This window comes from Equus przewalskii, chromosome 7 (genome assembly GCF_037783145.1).
Source record: "Equus przewalskii isolate Varuska chromosome 7, EquPr2, whole genome shotgun sequence".
Lineage (NCBI taxonomy): Eukaryota > Metazoa > Chordata > Mammalia > Perissodactyla > Equidae > Equus > Equus przewalskii.
Genome location: NC_091837.1, coordinates 46,699,953 through 46,718,109, shown reverse-complemented (window position 1 = coordinate 46,718,109; position 18,157 = coordinate 46,699,953).

Genomic DNA, 18,157 nt, shown 5'->3' with positions numbered 1-18,157 from the left:
TACGGAACCACTCATGGAGACCACACAGCCTCCAAGGAGACCACTAAGTGAGGCACTTTCCATCATTTTAGTGATATCTGGTGGGGCTGAGACTTTCTCAGTTCCTGGGGGCGGAAGGTGCTCTTTTTAGGAACTTTCAAGTTTTAAACATTCACACAAGTGGCCAGAGCTTTTAATGGGTACTGTTTTTTGAAGTCTCAGGCTTGTGTGAGCAGAAGTGTAAATTGACTTTCTTGTAACTGAACTTTGCTCTTGAGTCCTTATTTCCATTTAGGGAAAACTTTATTTAGTAATTTAAGGTAATCCATCCATTTTTAAAATTTAGAATTCCATCTCTTTTCCATACACAATCAAATTTATTGTACTCCTCTTCACTGTTCCTATCTTTTGTTGGGAGTAGCGTAACTCTGTGGGGCTCACACACCACTCTGTGGTTGGGGAAGAGCAGGTGTGGGTTCGCAGTAGCAGCTATGACAACGTCCAAGGCTGGTGTTGTCTCAGGAATGGCTCTGATTCTGGGGGAGCTCTGTGGTCTCCCCACAGCAATCATTCAACTCTCTCTTGCTATTCACCCTCTAAGACTCAGCTATATTTGCCATCTGGTCTAAACCTTGGATTTCCATTCCATGGATCCTCTCACCCAGCTTCATAGAAACCCTTGACTGGATCTCATTTCTCACCCTTCCTGGGCACGGGGGAATTTTTTAGAATTCACTCATGTCCCAAGGGAGCCAAGAGGGGCTTAGAAGGAAGGTGGAGTTGGGAACTATCCTAAGCCTTTTCTCTGCTTGGAACCACTCTGCTGGCATTTCACTCCCTCCACCCTTGTTGCTAGGAGGTTCTCTGGGAGCCTGCCTCAGTCTAGAGTTCCAGGGCTTCCCATGCCGTCAGAATCCAGACCTCCAGGGGCCTGAACCCTGAGAGAGAGGGCCCAACACTCAGGCCTAATCCGTCTTTCCTACCTCACGAGTCTGGGAAGGCTTGTGCCTGAGCTCTGGGAAGTGGGAAAGCTGCTCTTCCTTCATCACGTTTTCTTTCCAAACCCAAAACTGAGACTAGCACACAACTCTATGTTTTCAGTTTCCTATGTTGTGTTCTTATTTATTTATTCCATCGCCACTCATGGTTATAAATTTTTTTCCTGTGATGAGAACTTTTAAGATCTACTCTCTTAGTAATTTTCAAGTATATAATATAGTTTTATTAACTGTAGTCATCATGATCCCATAACTTATTCATCTTTTAAATGGAAGGTTGTACCCTTTGACCAATATCTCCCCATTTCCCCCACCACCCAGCCCCTGGCAACCGCTACTCTATTCTCTGCTTCTCTGAGTTTAGCTTTTTCAGATTCCACATGTAAGTGAGATCGGACAGCATTTGTCTTTCTCTGACTTGTTTCACTTAGCATAATGCCCTCAAAGTCCATCCTTGTTGTTGTAAATGGCAGGATTTCCTTCTTTTATGGCTGAATAATATTCCATTATATATATAATATATTATATACATGTATGTATATATAACTGCTATCTCTCTCACACACACACATTTTCTTTATCCTGGGGGTGCAGACATCTTTTCGAGTTAATGTTTTGATTTCTTTTGGATAATTACCCAGAAGTAGAATTGTTGGACCACCCATGTTTTGTTCTTGATCAACAACAAAAGCAAGTTTGTTGAATTTCAAATACTTTATTTCCCAATGCCTGGCTCTTTCAGATCGTCCTTTGTTCTTTCAGGCTATTGCTCCTCCCCCATAGTTAAGTGATCTGTTCAGAAGTTGCTCTGTTCTAGGATGGCTTAGCTCTCCCTGTGCCCATGAATGCCATAGTTTACCAGGTAGTAGGGGCTCAGGAAATATCAAAAATGCAGAAAGGAAGAACCTGGTTATTATCTTAAAGTATTTTCCTTACATAAGCACATCAAGACTGTGAAACACCAATTGGTTGTAATAACTGGTCATTCCTGGCTTTTCTTGGTCAATGCATTGTTCATAGATGTGTGACTGTTTGCTGCTTTTGAGCTTAGTTTTGAGGCATTTGACAGATGTATTATCTCATTATGTCCAACAGTACAACTGCATGTCAATGTTGGATGTTCTGGTGCAAATGATGCTTATAATCAAGACGGAAGTTAACGAAGAAATCGTTGTCAAAAATATAAAGATGATACAGAAATGATGATTTTTACCCATCAGAGTGGATCTAGGTTTTGTGAGGCCTAAAGTTTATAAAAAATTTTGAGGTTCTTTTTTAAAAAAAAAGCATATAAAATATTAGATATGAAAATGGGCGGTGGGAGTATTACCGGAAACCACTCTAAAACTGAGAGAGCCAGCAATAACTTAATGACCCTCACAAATGACTGCGAGCCACTTAAATGTATCCCACCCAACTCTACCCAAATGTGTTCGTAGCCCTGCTTCCCCTTAGTCAGAGACCCCACATTCTCATGGCCACTCCATTCTTACCCTAAGTGAGAGAGAATGGGATGGAGAGCAGGGAAAGACATAGCAGTCTTCACAAACTGTGGTTAAAATACTTCATTTTTGCAAATTTTATAAAAGCATACAACATTGTCTGGGACCCTGAAGGGGTGGGTGCAAATGAGGGGCCACAAAGAGTCATTTGCTTCATGGTAAATCCACCTCTGATTGCTCATGCATGTGGAATAATCAGTTGACACTAAGGATGAATCTAAAGGACAAAGAACAAAGAACACCCCATTTTCCGGGGTGGAAATGGTGTTGCCAGAGCTAGGAGGGCTGCAGCCATGGGAGGAGGGGCATGTTCTGTCAGAGCTACAATGAGGCAGGGAAGAGGAGAGCCGAATATGCAGCCTGACCCCTTCACCTCTTGTTACGGGCTGAATTATGTACCCGCCCCCAAAATCATATGTTGAATTCCTAACCCCCAGCACTTCAGAATGTGACTATATTTGGAGACAGGGACTTTAAAACATAATTAAGGTCAAATAAGGCTGTTAGGGTGGCCCTAATCCAATATGATCAGTGTCCTTAGAAGAGGAGGAGATTAGGACACAGACACACACAGAGGGAAAACCAAGTGCAGACACAGGGCGAAGACGGCCATCTACAAGCCAAGGAGAGAAGGCTCCGGAGGAACCAACTCTGCCGACACCTTGATCTCAAACTTCCAGGCTCCAGAACCGTGAGGAATTAAATTTCTGTGGTACTTTGTCGCAGCAACCCTATCAGATTATATACCCCTCATCTCCCAGAGACGTTCCCCCCTTTGAAGGGCACAGCTCAATAGGAAGTCGGAGGGCAGGGAGCCCAGAAGTTTCCGTCTGCAGAGATCAGTCTCCTGGACACAGAGTGAGAAGGAGAAAGATGTGCTGTGGATGGGAGGTGGGAGGGTAGGGAGGCAAAGAGAGAACTACTGGGATGAAGGACAAGTGGAGAAAATAGAACTGAAGGAAAAAAGAGAGGCTGCTTATAGAACATATGTTCACAAGGAAAATGAGAATGTGCCTCATTTTAAAACTTCAAAGGACTGATTAACACTCTTATTTAGTGTAAATCTAGAGACTTGCAAGCTTGAATTTCTCATGAAATCCATGGATCTGAAAATAGCCTTTTGGAATCTAATCTATTGGTAGACAAAGAGTTCTGGCGTTTGCCTTGCAATTGAGATACGTTGCCTCTGAGTTAATTATAGGTCCATAGTTTGAACAGCTAGATTAGAAATTTTCTGGAACATTTATTAAGCGCTTTCAAAAAAGCATAGTACTAAGTGCTCTGCAGGATAGAGAGTTTTACATAACATGTTTTATGAGACTGGTATCCTAATGTCCCCACCAGGGATAGTACTTCAGCAGACCCACCACTCCCATTTGACTAGGAAACCCAGTAAAGGCATTGTGCATATGGCAGTATTTGAAGCATCTTATTTTCCATGAAGGAAACAGTATTTTGGTACTTAAGGGTGTTTGAGCCCAGCCCTGGTGTAGTTACTATCTATGTCCACAAGATGGCAGGCACGACCAGGAAGAGCCTGCAGGAGACTGGCTGTCAGCCTCCAGGCTGGCAGACCGGTGTGGTCTCTGGATTCTGTAGCATGGTTAGTAGGCAAAGGCTGTGAGAGTAGGAGTCCATGATAGCTCTTCCTGTGAGCAGGCAAAAGGATCAGATGAGAGGACAATGAAGAAGCTGGGAGGCAGTCATGGGAAGGGGCGGAAGGAGATAAACAAATGTGAACAAAATGTCTGGAGAGAGGAGATAAGGTTGTTTTGATAAAGAGTTGAGGCACAGAAGACAAACTGCAGAGACAAGAAGCATGTCAGAGGAACTGGAACACCAGGTAAAAAGGTGAAAGGCCGGGAGATAAACCAGGCAGCAGAGTCTGGAGGAGGTGGGAAAGAGGAGAGGAGCATGTGGGGTGCAACCAGAGGAGAAGTTGGGTCTGAAGTTCATAATGCTAATCCTGAACTCCTGTCCATGTCCCTTGGTGTTTCTAGGAGAGACGACTGCTAGGACAGATTCCAGCTTACTGGATCTTAAAGGAGGAGCAGAGACAGAAGAAACAGAATGAGCCAAGTTCACAGCCAGTTATTAGCAGTACTTCTGATGGGTTGGAGCAGAGCTTCATGGAAAAGGGTAGGGAGATGAGACTGCAAAACTGGGAGTTTGTCAGCTCCAGGAGAATCCTTGAATGCTCAACCAAGCAGTGTGGACTACTTGACTGAATAGGAATGAGGCAGGGAACGATTAAGATTTTTTTAAATAAGAAAAGTGATATATACTGGTGCTTTGGAAAGACCTATTTGAGGCTAAATAAAAAATTGATTTGAAGGCAAGTGATCTGAGGCAGTGAGAGTGGTTACAAAGCTATGAAAATAATTTAGAGGTATGGAATTGAGTCCAATATGTTAATGATATTTGACAGGAAGGGGAAATATTAAAGAAATTGGTCGCTTGTGTGTAACAGAGACAAAAGCTTATAGAGTGTTTTTATACTGATTCTTAGTAGAACTATTAAAATACATATGCACATAATTAGATTATGTAAATTTAGAGCAATAGTTAAAGAAATGCTAACACCTGTATACATTTAGATATTTTATTTAACTATTTTCTACCATTTTCTCTGAGGCATAGGTATTACCATCTCACCCCAAATGTTTTACTTTATAATCACACTTTCAGGAGTATATACATGGCCTTGGCTTACTTCAGAGTTTCAATGTAGTTTAGAGGTGTTTGCATTATTAGAATTCCTAGACATCTGTCTGTACTTATCTCTGACACAAACAGATGTGGAAGAGTCCTGTCCCAACTTGGAACGTGACCCACCCTGCCAGACCCCCGCGGCCGCTTTAACGAATGTGCTAAAACGAAAGCACTGGGTATTCCCCTCTTCCCTTCTCCCCAGGCTCAGGCTCTCCTGCCACCTGTGACAGGGATTGTTTTAATCTGGTTTTAAACTGTAACTATTATTTTTTACACATTCCTCAAAGTCCTTCTTGCAATAGAAAATGTCTATTAGGAAATCTATGGACCCAGGGATCCCAATATTTGGGGTAGTTTTTGGTTTCTTCTCTTCAGAAATATTTCATTTAACTTGACAGAAATAGAAAGAGAGTGGTGATTATCTCCATGGAGGAAATCTGCTCACCAACAACGTGAAACAGAATTGACGTCTTTCCTAATCCGAAGCACATCCATTATGTTTCTTTCTTTTAACTGATTACCAATATTGATTAAGGGTGGGGTGGTCCAGCCACCGTCATTTCTAGAGTTGTAAGAAGCTATCAGGACATAGTTTTAGAAATACACTTAGAATCTGCATGATGTTGCATCTTCGACATAATCTAGCATAGTCCGCTTCCTTACGAATGTTCTGGCTTACCCAAGGGTGCACATCTGTGTGAGAGACTTGCATGTGCTGGCAATGTGGATTAGACATCCATCCTGACGTGCTGCACGTGGTCCAGAAAGAGGACTGCTCTTTGGTCGTAGACAAAAAGAACAAGAACACAGGTACTTTGACTTGTGGGCTAGTGGAATTTGCCACTTAATCATACTGTAGCCCCCAATTTCAAGCTATATACCTGGGTAGGGGTTTGAAACACCCATCATGGAACATGTTGAGGTTTTAAAATCAGAAGGAAAACTGTTTTTTCTATCAGTGAAATATCTTCCTTCTTCCAGAAATTGAGCTTCATTTTCATGCTTCTGAGTCTCTGCTTCATCTTTACTGTCATCACTGCTTCCCTTGGAGGCTTTCTCTTGTTGGCTCTTAAACTTTCTGCCACATCTTTGCCACTACATTAGCATATGTATATTTATACCAATCCACTTTCCACGAGAGCTATGGACTATAATTTACTCTGACCTTTTTCCTCTCCAAGGCTTTTTCTATCTTGCTTGATATTCAGAGTCACGGATTACGTTTGTGATTTTTTTCCCTCTTAGCATAAGGGATCCCTTGCTTCACCTCCAATCACTGGCAGAGTATAGATATATCATAATGAGTTTGTTTTAAAGTCAACAATAGAAAAATAACTAGATAATCTTAGCTGGAGACCTAGCTTTGGAACAGCCCAAGAGAGTAATGTTTTGTCATAGTGGGTGCTCTCTCATCAACCTTTCTGGTGGCCGCTAAATGCCTATGTTCTTCTGTTTTAACTTTGCTGAGGCTCAGCATTCCTCCTGGGATGTCTATAGTAGAGCAGGAGATTAGGACAGGGTGGGTATCTCTACAGTGTTGCCAAGAAAGAGTGTGAACAGCAATAATGCTCAGTATTATAAGACTGGGCATTGGTCATTTATTTTTATAATCCTAATTAATTTCCATGCAGAATTTTTTATGGTACCTAAAAGAAAAACAAAGGTTAAATCTTGGGAAAGCATGCTAATAATTTAGCTTCAGGAAAGCTGAAAAGGAAGCACTCTTAAGATAGCAAAACTTCAGCCTCAGGCTGCGTTGATTCTGGTTTTGTGATAATTCCCATAGAATTTGGCTGAATTGCTTTTACATTATCAATTTGCCAAATGAACCCATTCCTGGTTGACGAAGGCTCAGGATTGTCCACAAGTCAGTCGTTTACGTACATAAGTGACAAGTACTAACCATAAAGGATTAATTGTCCGCTCACTGTGGGAGATTTCCTAAAGATCTCTACCAGTAGCCTTTTGCTAGTTTAGTTCCAGTTGCTATGTATATTTGAAAACAGTAGTTGCTTTTCCTTGAAAATGTTTTGTTTGTTTATTTACTCATTTATTACTTCATTAAACAAGCATATGGCTCCCTACAAAAAAAATTTGCTGATTTAGTGTTTTTCTTAAGTGGAATTTTGTAAATTTTACTGAGTTTAGGAAAATGTAGTCAAGAAGAATACATTAATTAGTTATAGGGCATTAAAAATCAGGTTACCTGGGTTCTTGTAGGAAATGGATTGTTTACTAGTTGGGTGAGTATAGGCAAATCATCCAGTTAGTCTCAGTCTTAATTTACTTACTCGTAAAATGAGGATATTATCTACCTGCTTGGCAGCATAAGATTTTGGCAAAGATAAAGGGAAATAATTTGTGTAAAAATGTTTCGCTAAATTGTAAAATGTTACATAAGGCTAAAGACATTGGCATTGACCTCTGGCAGCTAACTTGGATGATATAAAGGTGTACTTCTTTTCTAACTTCTATCTTAAACTTATTCTTAGAACATTAAAAAATTGGATCTGTCAGCAAAATTATCCATTTGTGTTTCAAAAACAGCACCTAGAAAAATCTCTTGAGCCCACGTTGACTGTAATGAGGCAACAAGGCTTCCAGAACTTTCCTATTGTGGACTTTCACACCTTGTGGGTGGAACAAGGGCAAATGGCTTCCCTGGCCTGCTCAGAGTTCTGGTAGACCAGTAAGTTTTATGCCTTGTGTTCTAAGCTCCACACTCAGGGTGTACTGAGTCTTAAAAGTCTTTAGTTTATTGCTACTTACTGGCCTTTGTCATTATTCTCAGATGAATGATTTAAAAGAATATTTGTATTCATATTTGTTCTGTGCTATGATACAATGTGACCAACAGGATTTTTAAAATGGAATAGACATCCACTATGTCCTTGTTGAGAAATAAGGCTGATATCTAAGTGTAGACTTTTCCTACTTTTCTAAGAGAAAATGATACCTATGACTACACTCACAGAAGCCATGGATTTATCTAAGAATGATCGAATTCATGGGACTTGTAGATTTCTTTTAGCAGGTGGAATGGATGGGCCAAGAAAAGGACCACCCTTCTACCCCACCCTTGTTCTGATGTTCCAGAGACTGCAGGATTCACGTAGCTGGTCTCGCACTGAGTCCCTGGGAGCAGCTGTGCTGCCCCTATCAGGAGAACTTTTGGGAGTGAGGAATGGAGGACTAGGGTATGGTATTAATCAGAGTTCTGCAGAGTAGCAGAACCAGTAGGATGTGTGTGTGTATGTGTATTTTATTTATATATATTTATGTATTTTTAAACTATATATATATTTAGTTTAAAGAATTGGCTCATACAATTGTGGAGGAGCAAGTTCAAAATTTTGCAGGGCAGGCCAGCAGGCTGGAGACCCAGGAAGCGCCAATGCTGCAGTTCAAGTCTGAAGGCCGTCTGTCAGCAGAATTCCTTCTGAGGTCAGTCTTTGTTCTATTTAGGCCTTTAACTAATTACATGAAGTCCACCCACATTGTGGAGGGCAATCTGCAAAGACCACTGACATAAATCTTAATCTTATCCAAAAAAACATCTTCACAGAAATATCCAGAATAACGTTTGTCCAAGTATCTGAGCGGCGTGGCCCAGCCAAGTTGACACATAAAATTAACCCTCACGAGTAGGTTGAAACATTCATGTTCTTGTCCCTGTGGCTTTCGATCTGCGTGATTCCTCCAGAAGAAGGTTATAATCTCTGGTGGCCACTCTGAGATAGGTGTTGGCAGAACAGTGTCCAGGTTAGCAAGCAGGTCATGTCTGTGGGCACCGATGGGCCTTTGATCACTTGTCTTCTGACTGTGCAGCTAAGATGAGACACATATGAGGTGTGGGCGCAACAGGCTGCCCAGGTCAGTGCCAAGCCAAGTGCCGTGATTACAGACAGAGCTGGGATCAAGAAATATTCCTCAAATGTGCTGAGGGAAAATTTCAAGTGATTGAGTAGCGGGACCAATTTTTAAATCAGTATTTTTCTCTCTGATATTTTACTCAAAGAAGTATGTAGAGTTTTTGTGGCTTGGTTGGTTTGGCTTTAAGGACATTGCTTCTGCTTTAACAAACCACTTACTTAGGGACGGTCAATTTAGAAGTTATACTAAGTTTACCTATGGATCTAATTGCCGTCACTCAAGCACATGTAAGTGTGCTAGGCTCCATGTTGTATGGACTATTGATAACCAGAAATGCTGAACACAGCTGCAAAGAGCTGAAAGCTAGCACTTAATCCTGTCGTTAGGCTGCCTGCTGTCCAAAAAAGTGCTTTCCAGTAATACTTTTCACTTTCTCAAACTATTGATGAAAACTCCACCCTATTTTCTACTTTTAGGGTGCTTGGTTTGGAGCAATTGAGCGGGGATGTGCACAAGGATTCTTCAAATGAATTATTGAGCATATTGCTTTTAAATTTAGTCTCATGAATGTCTGTTAATCTTAGTTCCCTTGGTGCTATTTATGTCTCTGGCCTGACTTTGAGTCCTGTGTTGAAAAAATATATATATACATAGAGAGAGTACTTGTTTGCCACATTATATGGTGTGACATTGATGAAAAGTCCCAATCTGATGGAATTGATGGAATGTGATTAATAATATTAGTTTTTACATAGCAAAAAGTTTCTTAGAACACAGACAAAATACTGACATCATGTTCCAAACGAAACTCCAGCTCTACTGTGGTTTATTCAGATTTGAGAATCCTAGGTCTGCCAAAGGCTTCACACCCATTTTTTTTGACATTATTATAACATTTTATATATTTGGATATATTATAACATTATTAGAACATTTTCTATAGAGTATGTGGCCCCTGCTTGGCTGGATCACAGGCAGCAGTATTTATTGAGCTTACAAAACATGTTATAAACATGCTTGCTTATAAATATTTGTTTAATAGGTGTTGGGATGTGTGCTCCAAGGCTTTCATTATAACCTAGTAGCAAGGTTGTGGGGAAGGAGCTGACCCTCATCCATCTCCAACCCTTGGGGGCTACCAGTATCTATTAATGCTACCCAAGATATTTGTCCAAGGTGGGCCTGACGTCATCACCTGAAGGGATAATAAACTGTAAACTTCAGACCAAGTTCCTATGAGTCACTAGTAGTTCTGCTTGTAGTGTTGGCTCTAAGGATTTTGTTCTCAGAGAATCCAATGGGATCATATCCTCAATGGGAGCATTCCTAATGTAGCGGCCAATAGGGTCCTAAGAAGTGCTTAATTAAACATTTCAGAACTCAGACATATATATTTGAAAAAATGATGAGGTGGAATTAAATCTAACACAGTAGTTCTGCCCCTACCATTTGTGGGGCCCATATACCACATCTTAATATTTCCAAGTTATAAACTCAGCTAATGACCTTTTAAATAAAATATTTATAAATTTCCTCCTACCTTGACCAATAGACCTTCAAAACAACTGGACAGCCAGGTTCTAGTTTGGGATTCTTGGACTCGAGTTTTGTGACACTCCTCCAGTGGGGCTCTGGAGGAGAGCTGTTCTGATGCCTGACCACTTCTCTTCCACCCCGGCTCCATCTCTCAACTGCAGAGGGTCTTGTTGATGTATGGACACCTGGCTCACACATCATGGCCCCATCCACTCCCTGTCACAATCAGGTACCCACTTGAACACACTTGTGCCTGGGACTCTGCATCCAGGCCTCAGCACCAGCCCTCAAGGCTGTTTGTGCAGGTGTCACAGGTTGGTTCTCCTGAAGCAGACTGAAGTGGAGATTCGTGTGCATGAGGTGTACCGGGGACTGCTTTGGGAATCACCACCTGTGGAAATGAAGAGAGGAAGCGGGATTGGGCACAGGGAGAAGGTGGGCTCAGTACAGTCTCACCTGAGGTCTCAGCTGACTCCAAGGGAGGCTCTGGGACTGGAGATGGCGCTTTAGAGTTGTCCCAAGTTGCGGGAGGAGGCCTGGCCTTAATACTCCTGTGTTGACCAATCACTGGATGTGGGGTACTCCAGGAAGGGGCGTGACCTTGAGTGAGGTGATTCTTTTCAGTGGAGGTAATTCTATAAGGGATTGAGAGCTAAAATCTGTCTGCTGGTAAGACTTGCAGCACTTGGGGCAATCGGTCTTCGGTCTCAAAGTGGACATGGTGGTGAATCATAGCATTCACATGGCAGGTGTCTCTGAAGTCCTGAGTATCTGGGATGTGACCCAGAGGGTAGTAGAGGTTCTTCTTGGGTACTGACCTCTTGGCCCTGAGGACAGTTTGTGCTAGGGGGTGGGGCACAGTTGGAGCAAAGCAGAGCAGAGTTTTCTAAAGAGTGGGACTGCGTCAGTTCAGGCTGCCATAACAAAATACCCTAGGCTGAGTGGTTTAGACAACAGAAATTTATTTTCTCACAGTTCTGGAGGCTAGAAGTCTGAGAATAGGGTCCCAGCAAGGTTGGTTCCTGGGGAGAGCAGTCTTCCTGGCGTGCAGATGGTCGCCTTCTTGCTGTGTGCTCACAAGCTCTCTGTGTCTCTTCTCATAAGGACACTAATCCCGTCACGCTGGAGCCCCATTCTCACGACCTTATCTAATCCTTAATTATCTCCAAATACCATCGCACTGGGGGGCAGGGCGTCGACTTATGAATTCAGGAGGGATACAGACATTTAGTTCTTAGCAAGGGCCTGGGTAGGGCCACTCTTGCTCATGTCTTAAGGTGACACTGACCATAGTGGAGGGATGTTATGAGAAGCAGCCTTTTGAAATTAGTTGCTGTTTCACTGTAGGAAAGATTCAGAAGATGTTGTATAGTAATCTCTTTATGAGAACTGATAGGAGAAATTTCTTTTTGGTCTTATTTTCAAAAACAATGGTTGTTCCTAGGCAGCAGGTTGATTTGCATTGCATGACCACCGTGACTCCTATACCTGACCCTCTTTCTACTTTCTAGTTGGTTACTGGAAAAGTCCAAATCCAAATTGGTGGAACGTGTCTAGAAAGTACACAGGACCTCAAGAGACACGTTTAGTTTAGAGTGTTCTCCTGGCTTCATCTTATCTTTCCAATCCTCATTTTTCCTTTGTCCTGATTCTTCACCTACTCATATATAATGTATATAATTACTATTATTGCGTACCTCTATTTGTATATTGCATTCATTTAGATAAGCAAATAAATCATTTCTGGGATAAAGTGGGAGTCTGAACAGGCATAGTACATATCTCTTCAAATATTCTTTCTGTAGCAATCACTTTCTTTTCTTTCTGGGACCCCAATGACCTGAAAGTTATACATTCTGAGATTGTATTATAGATCTGTGAAGCTCTGTTCATTTATTTCCCCATCATTTTTCACTTCATTCTTCTGACTGAAAAATTTGATTGGTTTATCTTTAAGTTCACTGGTTCTTTCTTCTGCCATCTCCATTCTGTTGTTGAGTCTATTTAGCAAAGTTTCCATTTCAAGTATTGTGATTTTTAGTTTTAAATTTTCCGTTCACTTTTTTTTTATAGTTCCAATTTCCCTTTGAGAACATCTTTTATCCAAGGCAGTTTACCTCATGAAGCATAGTTGTGATATTGTTTTAATGCCTTGTCTGGTGATTCTGACATCTGGGCTATCTGGGGTTGCCATCCATTGTCTTTTCACTTGTGAATTTGTTATGTTTCTTTGGGCTTTTATATGTTGACTGATTTTGGATTGTATCCTGCACATTTTCAATATTATGTTCTAAAACTGAGTCCTGTTAAAATCCTCTGAAAAATGTTGAATTTTTATTGTTGTTTTAGCAGTTGATCAAACCAGTTAGGGTCAGACTACACGCTCTGTCTACCGTTCTGTGGGTGAGAGTTCCAACGTCAGGTTAGTTTTCTCAGCCTTTGCTATGAATGCTTGCTGACAGGACTTGGTCCAGTCCAAGTGGCCGGGAGTTGGGTTGTGGTTTATGTGTCTATTTATTTATTTAAATTTATTATTTATTAATTTTTATTTTTTAAGTTTATTGAGGAATAATTGACAAATATAATTGTATATGTTTAAAGTGTACAGCATGATGAATTTATGTACATATACATTGTGGAGTGATGACCAAGATCAAGATGGTTAACATATACCTTGCCTCACATAGGTACCTCTTTTTCTGTGGTGAGAATGCTTAAGATTTACTCTCAGCAACTTTTAAATATATAATACTGTATTACTAACTATAGTCACCATGCTATGCATTAGATCTTCAGAACTTACTCTTCTTGTAACTGAAAATTTATTCTATTTGACCTGCATCTCCCCCCAGCCCCTGACAACCACCATTCTACTCCGTTTCTATGAAATTAGCTTTTCAAAAAACTTTTCAGATTCTACCTATAAATGGTACTATATGGTATTTGTTTTTCTCTGTCTGGCTCATTTTTAACTTACTGTAATGCCCTCTAGGTTCATTTATGTTACTGCAAACGGCAGAATTTCTTTCTTTTTTATGGCTGAATAATATTCCACTATGTATCTATACACTGCATCTTCTTTATACTATCATCAATCAAAGGACATTTAGGTTGTTTCTGTGCCTTGGATATTGTGAATAATGCTACAGTGAACATGAGTGTGCAGATATCTCTTTAAGATTTTGATTTCAATACCTTCGGACATATACTCAGGAGTGGGATTGCTGTGGTTTATATTGTAGTTCTATTCTCAAAGTCTTTGTCATGCTACTTTGGGTCTTTTCCACACATGTGAATCTCAGGAGCAGGTCTAGGACTTGTGCCAGTGCATGCATGGAATTAGAGGATGTGCTCTCCAGTTCTCCCCTTTCTGGGATTACTCCCACACTCTTGGGCTCCAGTGGTCCCTCCTCTCAGTTCTCTGGGCAGGAAGTCAGGGCTCCTCTGAGTTTAGGATGCCTGCACTAGTGCTTTGCAGTGTAGTGTAACTGGAGTCACCTTTGACACTAAGTGGCAAGAGAAAAGCAATTCCCCTTACACTCTTTGGGCCACAGGATCTCCTCTTCCTTGTTATCCAGGAAGAGAGATGGACTGAAAGTTTTCCTGCTGCCTCTGCTGTGCAGTCCTATGAATGGGGCCGCCCTCTGTTCAAAGCTTGGAGGAGAGACAGGGAAAAACCTCACCCATGTATAGATTGCTTCTTCAAGTCTTGACTCCCTCTTCAACTTGCCCACTATTAGTTACTCTTCTAAATCCTCACGTTGTTGCTTTTTCTGTTTTGTCCAGAGAATTTAGTTGTAGTCAATGGGTGTAATGGGCTTATGCTGCCTTGGCTGGTACCGCAAGACCCCAAAAGATTGCTGATGTTGGTCATTGCTAGGAATCTCAGGGGAACCCTATTAACATCTTGATCATCAAGACCAAGAAGGTCTTTTAGATAAATAAATTATCAATACAACACAGAGACAAATTTGAGAACTGAGTTAAATTTTTACTTGCATGTTTGCAACAGAAACCATTCATTAGAGAACTGACTCCCAGCTTAAAAATACTTTGGATTTAAAGGCAAAACCTATAAAGCTGTGGTGAGTCTGCTCATTGCTCTTTTTGGTGGAAAAACAGTAGTTCTTCTTTGTGGTAAAAGTCAGCAATACATTTATTTTTCCCTAGGGTGTAAGACACTTATGGGAAAGAAGCCTAAGTTCTCTTGTATTTCAAGGAATAGAGAAAAGCAGAAATACTGGTCAATTAAAGCAAAACAAAACAAAATGTTCCTCTTTTTCACGATTTGTCTTGAAATCCAAGTCTTTCAGTATATGCTGTTGATACCGTGTAGCTATAGTGATGAACATGGCTGAGGGCTAGAGGCACATTTTTTTTTTCTGAGAATAAATGAATTCTAGAACTTTGGCAGAAAGAGAAAAATTTTCAAAAATTTTTACACAAAAACCTTTTAGACCTCTGTATTTATAAAAAATTCAATGCTGGCCAACAGAAGAATAGTAGAAATGATATGTGAGGAAACATCTATTCAGAGATTGCTATGTTCTAGGTACTGTTCTAAGCACTAGACATGCTCACAATAATTCCATGAGGTGGTTATTATTACCCTCATGGGATAGCTGAGGACACTGAGCCATGAAGACTTAGTAATTTATCCAAGTTCTCATAGCTGGCAAGTGTCAGACTTGGAATTTGAAAACAGGCAGTCTGACATAAGAGCCTGTGCTTTTAAATGTTCTACTATATACAAGTGCAAATATCATCACGTGTATAATGTTAAAGTCAGTGTGGTATAATGGTATCTAGAAGTTAGGACATATATTTTAGGCTTGAGCTGGTTACTAATTAAGTATGTGACCTTGAAGAAGCCATGCCATACTTTTGGTCTTCAGTTTCCTTATCTGGATGATCTCTAGGAGACCTTCTCACTAGAAACAAACATAGAAGAGTGACAAATCTCTGGGGGGGTAATGAGTTTAAGCATAAAAAGAATTCATTCATCCAACGCTTAGTATGTGTTATATCCTCTTTTTGAGAATTGAGGATACAGAGTGCACAAAATTGATAAAATTGCTGATCTCATGAGCTTTCATTTAAGTACAGAAGGCAAACATGTTAATTTGTAATAAATACGTATTATAATGTTAGGTAGGGATAAATGCTGTGATTGAAAAACAAAGTACAGTCATGTACTGCATAATGACATTCCAGTCAATGATGGACCACATATACGATGGTGATCCCATAAGATTAGTACCATATCGCCTAGGTGGGTAATAGGCTATACTATCTAGGTTTGTGTAAGTACACTCTATGATCTTCGCACAGCTATGAGATTGCCTAACCACACATTTCTCAGAACGTGCCTCCCTCATTAAGTAATGCATGACTGTAGCAGCAAATAGAGAGTGATGCCTATATTTAGACAAGGTGTTCAGGGAAGGTTTCTCTGACAAAGTAACGTTTGAATGGAGAAATGGATAAAGTGAGGGAGCAAGCTAGGTGGATATTTGGCCAGGAGCATTCCGAGCTGAGAGAATAGTATCTCAGTGTACAAGTATCTTGTACATATATCTTAGCATGTTTGAGAAAGTGTTTCTGTAATATAGATCTACAAGTTGAATTATATTTATGAATATAGTTTCTAATAAAAATTAGTGGGTTTACGCAGGTCTCTGAAAAAAATGCATAAATTTGAAATAATTTATTCTATTACCTCCAAACATTTCATTAGGTCAAGGATTTCAAAGTTTGCTTATATTTTAAATGTTCTATGAAGCCTGCAGCCACTAGCTCCAGGTCAGAATTATTTGTTCTTGATTTCTGCCAAAACTGATGGAACCAGGCAGTTTTCCATGGAAGTAGGAGCCATCCAGCCTCTAATTTCTGAATGAGACAGAGAAGGGAAATACATTTGGAAAACAAAGTATATTTCATTCAGAAATAATTGAATTCACTTCTTGAAATATTGATATGAACTAACCTAAAAATATTCAATAAAACAATAAGAGTTTGAAATAGATAAACCAAGTTAACAATATTCGTTTTTAAAGTCAAAATCAAGAATGGCCTAAGTATTAATTAGTATTCTGTTATATTCAACTCTGCTTTTGGAGTGAATTTAGGAGTGGTATTTGCATATTAACTTAGGAGAAATCTTTACCCCAGAGAGAAGGATCAGAAATTGCCATGGAATGGAGAGCAGGGACTGTTTACTCATTATTTCTTCCTGCGGGGCATGTAGAGTGCTTGGAAAGAGGCAGTGGTGAGAGCAGGCTTCAATGCTCCTGACATTCTTGCTCTTTAAAATATTGCTAGAACACATTCTCAAGGGCTGCCTTCAAGACCCTGCGGTTTCTTGGACAATTTTTTAGGAAAACCGTATGATGTAGCAATTTTTAGACATCATAGCTTGTGCTCATATATTTTTGTTTTTTCTCATGTGAATACTATAAGTTTCCTATGCAAACTTTCATGTACAAGATAGCCCTTTACATATTATAAAATACTTCCACATGCTTTATCTCGAGACACACAATTCTCTAATTTTCGGGTGATAAAAATAAGTACATTTATTGAATGCATTAATCTCACTTATCTTTGTTTATTATCGTTCTATTTCTATAGGTGAGGAAACAGAGTCTTAGCAAAGTTAAGTGATTCTCAAATGGTTCTGGACAATTGGAATGATAAAATATCCCATGATTTATGTTACTAATGTAATTGGATAAGAGACTCTTTCTCTCTCAGGTTCAGTTGTAATTTTTAAGTACCCCCAAATTAAGTACCCCCCCAAAAAGTGTCTCAAAATTCAATATTGAGGAGACAGACCAAGATTAGTTAGCACTGTTGATTATCCATTTCCAGGTAAAAACAGAGTAGGCTGAAGAGTTGGCAGAGGAATCTCTTAGAAGAGAGATGTTGGATGACTATAGCATTTCCTCTGTTTGCTGTGGGGCAGGGAATTCTTTCTCCCTATTTCAAGCCAAGGGAGGGGGGCTTTAAGGGAATCACCCAGAAAGTTTGATGTGTGTCTCCTGTAGTTTGGAGGACACAGAGGAACTGGGGTTTGACATATGGCTTTAAAAAAGTCTAAACCCAAGTGGTTCTCATAATTGACCTGAGAAGCAAAAAGAGAGAGGGATGGGCTAAATTAGGACTCCAAAGGTGGGTCAAAAGGTGCTCCTCTGGATGGGGTGTGACTGGCCTAGTCCTTTAAAGAGCTCTGTCCAAGAGGACTGCCTGGAGGGCTGGAGGGACTAAGCAGAAAGGCAGACTGCCCGAAGCCAGGGGCTAAGGAGTCAAAAGCAACCAGATGGAAAGGGGCTAGCCTGCATCTTGGGAGGTGGGGCTATCTCTGAGAATCTTGTGAAAGAGCCTTGTGTGAGAAAGAATCCGGTTCTGGAAATTACCACGCCCAGAGGACAGCACATGACTGCTACCATTGCAACAAAGTATGAACTTTCCTATTGGTATTAGTCAAGGTAGAATCGTTTATGCCGCCATGAGAAATTGACTGCAAATCACATCAGCTTAAAGCTCTTTCTTTGCCCA